Here is an 11136-nt window from a genome sequence, read left to right as displayed (position 1 = left end):
GGAGCAGATGACATGCTAAAGTCTAGAAGCATTTATCTGAAAATCACCAGAAAGTCAAAGCTGGTTCATTAATAGCAGATGTCCCTTGTTAAGGACTAGGACACGTTGTGTAGGGGAAAAAATCATGTCCCTCAAGAAATAAGTCTTAGGTCAGTACAATGTGCAATAACTTATTTAGTCATCCATTTACCCTGACAGATGCCTGGGGTCTGCAGGCTTCCCACCAGTGGCAGGTCAAAACAAAATCCCTGGTACTGTGACTGTCTGTTGGCCACCATCCAGAGGACATGCAAGCTATCAAGCCTCTGTTCTCACTGGTCAAAGAGAAACAGGCACCTTCAAAAGGTAACTCGTCACAGCTATTGCTTTCTGTTGCCTACAGAGGGAGTCTAGACCAGCTTACACAGAAGGCAGAACTTCTGCAAAATGAAGCCCATACAGAAAAGAAAATCATGCAAGTGATAAAGCAGCTGTGTTAAATCTATCAGAAAGGTACTATCTGGCAATAAGACCATTCAGCATTATATAGTGCATTATCCTGTCTCCAGTGGTGTCTACAAGCAAATGTCAAGGGAGAGGTAGTACAGAATACTCCCTGGCAACTCTTTCTGCTTCAATTATCAGCTCCATGAATATCCCAAGGCTGACATAACTTGTCCATTGGTTACTCTAAAAACACCTTTCAAATATTTGCTCAGTCTCCTTTTTTCCCGCCGTTATCTTTTTGCAGACACAACATCCTTGAGCAAGAACTTCCCCTGACCTAACATCCACTGCAAGAACCATCACCTCCTTTTGTTTGCTTTGAAGCTAACTCCTAACAGCTTCAGTTGTAAACCTGAGCTTGCATAGTACTGGAAGAGACAGTGAACAGTCAGCTCCTATCCAGCTGCTTCTTGCCACTTCAGATCCAGTAAACATCTAGTATCCGCTTTAAATCATCTCTCCCAGGCTGAGGAGTCCCAGCTCACTCAGTCATTCTTGCTATGGAAGCTATGCTATGCTTTAGATCACCTCTGTCACTAGCCTCAGGCCCTTTCCAAGTCCTACCATATCCTTTCCAAGACAATAGGAACGGAGAATTGCATACAAGCAGTATCCAAGCAAAGGGCAAAGCCACTGCCATTATTCGAAACAGGAGTATAAAGTTGTCTTCTGTTTGCTATTTTTGTTCTTACTCTTTAATATTTAATAAACTTCTGCTGAACACTATAAAACTCCAAATTTTTGCTCCTGAGTAGCCGTCACAGTCTACTACATTGTAGAAAGGCCAGAATAATTTACAAAAGTAAAAACTGAGGGAAAATTAGCTATTCAGTCATGCACTGGGGCTTCCTATAATTCCTCATTGTTCTGCCCCACCTAACTTAAATCCTACCCAACCTTTTGGGGTGCCTCAGGCCTGGCACTGCCAGCTGGGCAAGGGAAGGGATTGTCCTACACTGCTCTGCCTGCTGTGGCCTCGCCTCGAGCACCACGTCCAGGTTTGGCCACCACAGTATAAGAAGGATATAAAGCTATTAGAGAGCCTCTGAAGGAGGGCTATGAAGATGGTGAAGGGTTTGGAGGGCAAGATGTGTGGGGCAAGACGTATGAGGAGCGGATGAGGTCCCTTGGTGTGTTCAGCCCAGAACAGAGCAGGCCAAGGGGAGGCCTCATGGCGGCCTGCAGCTCCCTCACAGGGAGTGGAGGGGCAGGCGCTGAGCTCTGCTCTCTGGGAACAGTGACAGGACCCGAGGGAACAGCATGGAGCTGGGACAGAGGAGGGTCAGGCTGGTGATTAGGAAAAGGTTCTGCACCAAGTGCAGAACCCCTCGCTACAAGAAGGACATGGAGGTGCTTGAGTGAGTCCAGAGAAGGGCTACGAAGCTGGAGAACAAGTCTTACGAGGAGTGGCTGAGGGAGCTGGGCTTGTTCAGCGTGGAGAAAAGGAGGCTCAGGGGTGACCTTATCGCTCTCTACAGGTACCTCAAGGGAGGCTGTAGCGAAGTGGGGGTTGGTCTGTTCTCCCACGTGCCTGGTGACAGGATGAGGGGGAATGGGCTTAAGTTGCGCCAGGGGAGTTTTAGGTTGGATGTTAGGAAGAACTTCTTTACTGAAAGGGTTGTTAGACACTGGAACGGGCTGCCCAGGGAAGTGGTGGAGTCACCATCCCTGGAGGTCTTTAAAAGACGTTTAGATGTAGAGCTTAGGGATATGGTTTAGTGGGGACTGTTAGTGTTAGGTCAGAGGTTGGACTTGATGATCTTGAGGTCTCTTCCAACCTAGAAAATTCTGTGATTCTGTGAAGTGGGTGGTCGGGCACTGAACAGGCTCCCCAGAGCCTGCTGGAGTTCAGGAAGTGTTTGGACTATTCTCTCAGACACATGGTCTGATTTTTAGGTGGTTCTGTGTAAAGTCAGGAGATGGTCTCAAGGATCCTTGTGGATTCCTTCCAACTCTGGATATTCAATGCTTCTTTTTCAGGCAATTAATGACTATACTGACCCATGCTTCACTCTGCAAAGATTAAAGTACCAGTGTGATTATCACTGCACTATACGGCTAGTATCAAAGAATCACAGAATAATATAGTAGTATAGTAGCACTAGATCCCAGCACCTTCTATAGCCAGGAAATTGAAATTATTATCATACTTATTAACCGTGATACAGGTATTATGAGAAAAAAGATACATACAATTTTGTTTTCCTATTGGTCCATGGAAACTCTGGGAGTTCACAGCCTTCAGCACCAGAAGGGATTTCTTCCTGTATAAACCACGTGGTTTATTCCAAAAGCTAATCTGGAAACCGCCGTAATTCTCACTGTCATCTGTATGACAGCAGGGATATCCAACACTTCAAAAAATTTAGTCGCATCACTAATAATTTAAAAGTTGTTTGAGCATCTTGTTCTGAAGTAAAAGGAAAAAAAGGCAGTTGCTTCTTTCCTTCAGGTCACCAGGTCTTTAGACTTACTATTGCTGCTATTAAACATTGACCAGCAGAAGAGCTGCCACTGTAGGTAATGAAGGCTTGTAACTTAGAAATTGTTCAATAGTGGAGGTACACAGATGCCCTGTTCTATGCGCTCTGCAGAATGGCTGGCTCTTCTTTTACCATGCAGCAAGCATCTAGCAAGAATTATCAGTATTTTCCACCCAAGTACAAGTGTGTCTACACACAGCGCTACTCTGCAGTTCAGAGTCCTTTCACCTGTTATTTGCAGATTCTGTTCCTCCTTCAAACATCATATCCAACGCTTGGCAGTAGTTTGATACTTGCTGCTACAAATACATCCGTTGGGTCAGGAGAGATGCCTAAACTTAGTTTTCCTTTTATTCTACTTGTTATAACTCTGCTTTGCCTTCCTCACAGCAAGAGTTGAACTAGGTGATAAGTATTTCAAATGCTAATGATAGAATGGGTTGGAGATGTTAACACATGGTCTGCATTGATGCTCAGCCTAGGAAGTTTGCTATACTCTCAAAGCTTCAGAAGTTGACCTTTTTCTTCAAGATGCCCTGTCTACTACTCCATCAGAGCAACCAACCTGCATCCAGTGCAGGGAACTCTTTTTCAGGAGGAAAATAGAACCATTGACATATGTATGTAGATTAAAAGGTGCTGACGAATCTATTCTTCCTAGATGCCAAAGCAGTATACCTATAAAAATAAATCACCAAAACCTCCTGTGAGCTCCACTGTCTGCTGAAGTGTTCTCAGTATATAGATTAAAAAAATAAATCAAAGCAACCCTCTGGTTAAGCAAACTCTCAACCAGCCTACTAGTTCAAAGCCACCAGTCTGAACAAAAGATCTGTTTTTTTCTCAGAAAGCATTAGAGATATATGTCTATAACAAATCACATGAGATGTAAAGACAATGACTCACTTCATTATCTTTAAAGCATGAGAACAGAATACTCTAGTGAGACAAAAGTCCCTAGGAAATGCTGATATCAGCTGCACTTTGCTCTCTGGTAGCAGTCTCAGCAAGGTAGGAGCAATAAAAAGATTCTGACAAACTACTGCAGAAACCGTACTGCAGAGGAGATTATACGATTTCAGACTGAATTTCTATATTATACATGCTCACTTTATGGTTACAAAAAAGCTCCCTTTAAGAAGCAGGTCTGCAAATTCAGCCTAAGTCTCAAAATTAAATGCGGTACAGAGTCAAGGAACAAATATGCCAGTGAAACAAGTTCTGAGTGCCAAAAAGACAAAAGTAACCTCTTGGAATGTAGTAATAATTTCTGCTGATAAATCATAGCGGTTAGATTTCAATACATTCCAAAACTGACACTTTACTATGAGTAAGAAAAGAAGTTTTAAGATCTTAATATGTTGATGCTGTGCCAAACAGAAAATTCCTATTTTAGTTCCCCTGGAGCACTCACTGCCTACAGGCCACCTCAGAGATACGAGGGCACATCCCTTTTTTCCTGATTGCGAACAGGTACGTTTTATCTGCTCTATCTTGCCGACTGATAGCCACCGATGACTGCAACCAACCCCTCCCAAAAGGATCAAAAATCCTGACTTGAATCCAGGAAATAAATGTAGGTGATGAAAGCTCAGAAACACTTCCATAATTTGGTATGCACACACACCGTGCAGTCACTGCCCGAGATCCAGTGCTGCTGGCAAGACTTACTTGAGAATTATTTGCATGAGCATAGACCCGAAGCTCAGCTTTATTAGTCCTGATGCACTGCCTCGTACTACTTCCAGTTACCTGAGGAGGAATATTCAGAGGTAAAATTAGAGTTCCATTAAACTGCTGTGTGGCAGAGGATGCTCAAGAACTGGGTTTTCTTTTCATTACTCTGTTACCTGAAATCAATATTTAAGTGCTGAAACAAAGTGCGTGGGCATGAAGAAAACTGAAGGTAGTGACGACCAAGTCTTTTTGATTAGAGACTTGACACACGGAGGATAAAGAATCTTAAACATCACTGTCTGAACTGTGCAATTTCAATAAACAAATCCTGTGAATACAGGTTGCCAACTAAAAACTCCCAGGAATTAAACCATGGCCCCTTCCTGAAAGTTTGTGTTTTGACATGGTTGGGAAATGATTTTCTCCTAAGCACATCCTCAACTATAGTCCTGCCCTGACTGTGTCTGACAGAGTCCAGAGGCAAAGGCTGTAAGTGGCCTGACAGTCTGTGCTATGAGAGATGCCAATGCAGGACTTCGCGGCACGCTATAGCTCACTGCACTGGCCGCGTGTGATGAAAGCGTGGCTGGCTGTGCACTGTAAAACAACAAAACCCCAAAAGTTTTATTTAGCAGACCCAGCTTCCATGCACAGAATCGACTGATACCACATTTAAATACCACCCTGCAGGCCAGTCAGCTTATGAAGACTGAGTAATGTGGCACTTCAGGTCTGCGTTATAAAATTAAGGCCATGACTGATTAGAAACAGAGCGAAGATACATGAAAACCGTGAATATGCCAATCAGTAAACAAATAGCTGTTGACTTCATAGTAACTAAGGATTAATGTCACTCAAAACTGCCAAAGGGCTTCTGCTCAGTAAGACAAGCCCAACACTATTTTATTAGTTAACAAGTCAATGCGGAATTTCTGTAGGTATTCCCTGAATCACAATAAAGCTGCTCCTTTCCTTTGTCTATGTGGACAAAGCAGCAGTAGCTCAGGCCCCAGGAGTTACCACAGCGGATGCTGTTCTCTCATGAAAAATACAACTCTTCAACATCTACCTTGCAAGCTTTATTTTAAACTTGATTTCAAAAGTAATTATCTTTTTGTATGTCCTTTAGTGGGTTACCCTGTTTCTGTATTCATAAGCTTTAGTTTGCTACAAGATGTAGACTGAAGCATGAGCCACACCATGCAGCGTTGTGCATACAATTCTGTATGTTCGTTTATCGCAGCGGGGAAGCTTAGGCCATAGAGATATAAAAGTGAAGAGAGGAAGAAGTTCATTTGGCTCATTTGTCGTAACAGCTAACAGAACAAGTTACTTGAAGGGACACTGTTCAATTGCATGAGGAAACTGGACGTAAGAACTTGCTGTTAAAGCCTTTTCAGAACATACACTGTATCTCCTTGCCAAGGAAGGCAGAAAACTAAAAGCTCGTCTCTTCTCTTGCTGTACCTACGTTACACTGCAGGTGCACGTATTATTCTGAAGCCGTGGTTCACTTCAATATCCAAATAGAGATTTTATTTTTAGAAAGTCAAAAATTGCAAAGATTATGATTTATCATGCCAGTTGTTTCCATGCTTAGGTATTTAACTTCACAGGTGAAGTTAGGGTAACAAATTTATTTACTTTTTCTAACTCCATGAACTATGACAATGGAAAGTCATGGGTAAGGGTTTCCATTTAAACTGCAGACATTTTAAACTTGGATACTAGTCATTACTAGAATAATTACAAGCATTCGTCTCTGTTCAGCAAAAAGAGCTTTGAAGACAGAAACTAGAATCATCAGCCTTTGTAAAGAGACGTCAGGAGATACTGAATAACATGGGAGGGAAAGAGAAAAACAAAAGAATTCATATGCTTATTTCTGTAAACTCAAAGGCATCATGCCTAAGTCTTAAAAGCCTAACAGCTTCTCATCCTCACCAGAATTAGTATCTGTCATTAAAAAAAAAAGAGCTGGATCTACCTCATGGCCTTTATTTCAGTTTATTATCAGACTGAGCTCTTGAAACAAGCTAAAACATTGAAGTGGAGGCATCTTCTAGGCTACAGGTGAACACTTCAAAGTTAAAAAAAAAAAAATGAAGTAATGCATAGGTGAACATCTGGTAACTTTTATCAAACAAATTATTTAGTCACAGAGATTTTGCTATACAGCACTGTTCATAGGAGATATTTTAAAACATTACCTTAGAGGTAGTTAACTAGCAAATCTAAAAAGCACTGAATACACAATCTTAACCTGTAAAGTACGGAAAACATTTGTTACTGCGATCAGATCCTAAAACAGTATTTCACAGAAGAGAGGCCTTTCTGCGGGAGCTTACCGCTCACTCAGTTTAAACTGTAGTGTGGGAAAAGATCCAGTATCATACAGACAGTAGACGTGGCACCTACAGCTATTGCTGAACTTTGATTAAAACATGAGAGGTCGTGCTAGAACAGAGCAGACTGTAGCACAGGACAATTAACTTCTAACTCACAAAACAGCTTAAACATCTGCATGCTGCAGTGAACTCAGCAGGGTTGGCTAAGGAGGACAGGGCAGACACTTCAGCCTCCATTCTGGGCTGTAACGACGCTGTCTGATATGCCTGAGGCCGTTTTGAATTGTTTTTGGTCATACCTAAGTGCTCGTGCATGCCTGAACCGAAACCGCCTATGAATTTTCCGCAGGTCAGTTTTGACTCCAGTACTTTTCATCATCTTTAAGATGTTCTTGGGAGAAATTTTTGAAAGACAGGGCTTGGGTTGTTACTATGCTAACGATACATGTCATACCAGAAAACAAATAAACAACAACTGTCAGACACACACTGGATAGCCACACATCTGCTGGCACTTTGATCAGTTAACTGACCGACAGTCTCCACAGACAGTTATTTCACGTCACTGTACAAGGGATTAAGTGAAAGGATTATCTAAAGCACTTATCTCCTTTTGCATTTTCAAGATATGTTTGGGGATAAAAGCCGATCGAGACTACAGGTTGCTTTGCCAAGTATTTGTCACAAACTGGTATGCTTAGCTCAACAACTACATTGCTCTTCCTAACTAGGATTCTGATCTAATTTGTTGCTTAAGCTTCCTCCAAACTTGGTCCCTGTAGCAACTCATGTTACTACCACACCAGATCCCGCCAGGCTTTTATGTTTCAAACTTTCACTTACAAGAACGGGTAAGTGAAACGCCTTCCTCCATAAAACCCTGTCTCTTTACAGTCTCTCTGAGAATTTTGAAATATATCCTTGAAGTACAAAGACACTCAAAGTCTGATAACACAGTAATTCTGTAGTGCTTTATTGCTTCCATGGTGGTGATAAGAGACAGTGCCATAAATGTTCAAGCCAACCAATTACTTCAGGAAACCTGGGAGATGCCTTAGCCATTATGGTGTTCATATCACCACGTTTTCCATATTAAGACCATCAGGAATACATGCTCTGGAATTTATAAACTTCTGTCAGCGAAGGGAAACATCCATGTCAAACATTAAAAGCACAGCATGCTATGTTATTATTGTTGGTGCTAGTCCAAATAGTTTTAGTTTGGCAGCGGTATCAATGGGCTTTCCATTGCTGAGGTATGCAAACCAAACTTCGGGTTTCAGTAAGGCAGTTATATCACTGTACACATCTCAACGATGTAAGAACAGGCCAGTACATCTATTCCTATGTATGCGTTTTTGTGGCAACAAATACTGAATCTCAGGAATAAGAAGCTATTCTCAAACAGCCATTCTTAAAGCACCTATTGATCTCTTCATAACTCCCTACTACAAGTTCACACACGGCCACTTGAGCAGTATGGTTTGCCAAAAGCTCCAAAATACACTAAAAATGGGTGTTTTCCCCCAAGTCTTTGGGGAAACAAAACCAATGTAAACAGAATGTTTGCTGTGCATTTTATTATTGCTTAACGCCATCATGAAGTTTCAAGGACTGGAATTTAAGAAACGTAGTTAATATTGTCTTAATGACAAATTTAAAGTCTTTTTCACACCAGCTGAACTACAGAATTTGGTTGGTAAACTCAGCCTACCTTTCTAAGCTAAACAAGATTACAGGATGCAATGAGGTCAGGTACAGGCCATGGCTAGTAAGCAATATGTAGTAGTGATATATTCTACTGCAAAAACCATTTCATCCTATACACCAGAGATTGAGCACATGAAAGCATGCTACCAGCTTGCTATCAGCAAGTTACTGTGATTTACGAAGGGATCTGAAGTGCCAAAATTTAAACACATAAACAGATTTGTCAAAAACTATTCCACGTACTTCCCAGACACAAGCTTCTCTGTTTAGTCTGATACATGCAGCATGATTAATAAAAACTGTTATACTTTTAGATTTGAATTGCAATAGAAAATTAACAGATCATTACACAAACAGAACTATGCTACGAATAAGCACTGCATCAGCTTAAATAATTTCAGTAGATACTATTCACAACCAGTATGAAGCTATACGCAACCACAAGCTTCATAAATAATGAGCATGGAATAAAGATGATTACTGTCAGCCAGAAAGTTGACATTTAGCTTCCCTCCACTTTATTTCACTGTGGAAGGATCTTATTGTCTACTAAACTTTATAGGACAAGACTTCAAAAGATAGGCTAATAAATATTGTGACTACTGCTCAACAAATGGGGGGGGCTTACAAAGGCTATTCATGCATACATGAAAACTAAATTGGCAGAGAAAAATTAGCTTCATTAAGAGCTTATAACTGCATTCATTTTAAGTTATATTGTAACTTATCTAAATCTGTCCGTAAGTGATTAAAGCATGGTTTAATTGGAGAAGCCCAGCACATGGAAACGTGAACGAGTGCACCACGGCGTGCTGTTTGAAGCTCAGTGCAGCGCATTCGGTGCAGACCCAAGAAGGCCACCAAGTTCTCCCACAGCTCACTGAAAGCTTACAAGGGAGCAATCTTACAGCAGTGCAAGGCAGAGCCAAACGTACCCCAGGTGACATAACTCACAAGGCAACACAGGCAGAACAAAATGAGACATCACAATTAACAGCAACGAAGGTAACTGCTGTGGGAGCGAAACATTGGATACAACTCCATCCTTCTGCAGGCGACCAGCAAAAGGAGCTTCCGAAGAGGATGAAGCACTATGAACAACTGATGTAATTAGGCCAGATCCCTGGGGAGGAAATTCAAGAGCAAAGTTGAAAGCACGGAGTTCATCAGAGTCACAGCATACCAGAAACAGTGAGCACAGAGAAACTCCACAAACAAACAAACAAACAAACAAAAACAACAGAAAGTATTCCTGGGAGGGGTGCTGACAGCAGAGCAAACAGGAGCCCTCAAGCGTGGCTAATGAGATCACCACGATGGACCACAAATCAGGAGTGTAAAGCAGGGTATTAGGTAAGCAACACCTTGGGGCAATACCAGGACATTTGTTGGAAGGGGCAGTGGGGAGCCAGAGATAACACAAGGCTGGTGGCTGAGACCTGAGGAGAGAAAGCAACAGGAAAGAGCAAAGAAGGCAGTGTGAACAGCAAGCCGAAATCAGAAAGCAACGCGACACCCTACGGGAAGGGAAGAAACACGAAAAACGCAGACACAAGGAAGGAGCGCACCAAGACACCTTTCAGCTCGACACCACTTCACAAGGGAAGGGCAGAAACCCAGGGCAGCAGGAGCACCCCGGGCGGGCACAGCCCTGAGGCCGCAGCGCCGAGGCCAGAGGAGGAGCAGCAGCAGCAGCAGCAGCAGCAGCAGCAGCAGCAGCAGCAGCAGCAGCAGCAGCAGCAGCAGGAGGCACTCAGCCCCCTACGGGCCGCCCAGCCCCGGGCCGCGCCGCCGCCATTTTACCCACCCCGAGGGCCGGGCCGGGGGCGCCGCGGCCGGGCGGGGCCGGCCCCGGAGGCGGAGAGGGGAGGGCGGCAGCAGCGGCGCGGCGGGGCCCGGGCTCTGCCCGCAGCCCGTTACCTGGCGGCCGGCCCGAGGCGCGCCAGGCCGCCGGCGCTGCCGGCCGCCATTTTAGGCGAGGAGCCGGGGCTGCGGCGCTGGTGGCTCCTCGGAGCGAGCCCCGAGCCGGGCGGGCAGTCGGGGGTCACAGGCGGCGGATCCAGCCTGTGGCAGGGGCAGGAAACGAACCCTGTTGCAGTCAGGGAAAGGATAAGCCAGTTTTGTGAAAATCGCGTTTTTTCATGACACTGAAAACAAGATTAAAAAGGGGAGTTAAAGAGCTGCCTAAAAAGAATCTATAGAGGCTCACGGAGAAGCCTGTCAGAGCCTTTCACTGCTAACGGGTGGTCTGGAGCTACCCTCCAGGTCATAGAATCATAGAATGGTTTGGGGCCTCATGTCCCCCAGTCTGTACAAATCCCAGGATACAGAATCCGTAACTTGCCCTTTTTTAAATTTTATATTGTTGGTGATTGCCCAGCCCTCTGGTTTATCAAGATCTTTCTGTGAGGCCTCCCTACCGTTGCAGTCAA

This window comes from Oxyura jamaicensis, chromosome 28 (genome assembly GCF_011077185.1).
Source record: "Oxyura jamaicensis isolate SHBP4307 breed ruddy duck chromosome 28, BPBGC_Ojam_1.0, whole genome shotgun sequence".
In the NCBI taxonomy this organism is placed as follows: Eukaryota; Metazoa; Chordata; class Aves; order Anseriformes; family Anatidae; genus Oxyura; species Oxyura jamaicensis.
Note: the sequence above shows the minus strand (reverse complement) of the source record.